At 43.9% G+C, this 749-nt stretch overlaps 1 pseudogene; it reads left to right on the top strand.

Annotated features, from left to right (window-relative positions):
- The first annotated feature begins 233 nt into the window (after positions 1-233).
- LOC135040353 (U1 spliceosomal RNA) lies at positions 234-412 on the top strand (annotated as a pseudogene).
- The last annotated feature ends 337 nt before the right edge of the window (positions 413-749 follow it).

The following is a 749-nucleotide window of genomic DNA, read 5'->3' as shown; positions in this document are numbered from 1 at the left end:
CTGCTGCAGGCCTTCCCCCAGGAATGCTTGCACTAGTTGTTGCATTTGGTTTGTTGTTTGGGGGTGCTTCAGTATTAGGCAGCCTTCTGCCCTCCCATGTTCATCTGAAAATATGTGTTCTCCCTGCAGTTGTTGTCCCCAGATGAGAGTTCCCTTGTGCTGCCTCAGTTGAATCTCCTTTACTTGACAGAGATGTGCCTGAGCAGCGGCCCTCCCCAGCCCTATCCCAAATCATACTTATTTTGCATAGGAGATACCATGGTCATGAAGACTGTTCTCCCAGGGTGCGGTTCATTCATTGCATTCTGGGTATGCTGACCCCTGTGATTTCCCCAAATGTGGGAAACTCGACTGCATTATTTAATGCGAACTAGGGGTCATCCAAGCACCGCAAAAGGCCGCCATGCCCTGCATACCCCTTTTCTCTTTTCATAAGCAGACGAGGTTTGAAGCCAACCTTGACCCACTGCTTGGATGACATCACTTGCTGCCTTTCCAATGAAGCAAGTTTAATTTAATAATAGGTGAAAAACCATCCCTACAAAGGTGTTAATAAGATACTTGGCTTTGTGGACACTTTTCAGAGCACAAATTTGTTAGCATAAAAATAAAGCCAGAAAATGAAGAGCTGTTTAATCACTCAATTGGATTTTTCTGCCAGCATATTTCTTTTTCTCTGCAACCCACTGCTAAATTGTGCTTCGTGGCTGTTTTTTTTATAAAATCACTTAATCAAATCTAACTCTGAT

Source organism: Pseudophryne corroboree, unplaced genomic scaffold (assembly GCF_028390025.1).
Source record: "Pseudophryne corroboree isolate aPseCor3 unplaced genomic scaffold, aPseCor3.hap2 scaffold_739, whole genome shotgun sequence".
Classification (NCBI taxonomy): domain Eukaryota; kingdom Metazoa; phylum Chordata; class Amphibia; order Anura; family Myobatrachidae; genus Pseudophryne; species Pseudophryne corroboree.
This window is presented reverse-complemented; position numbering and strand designations above follow the sequence as displayed.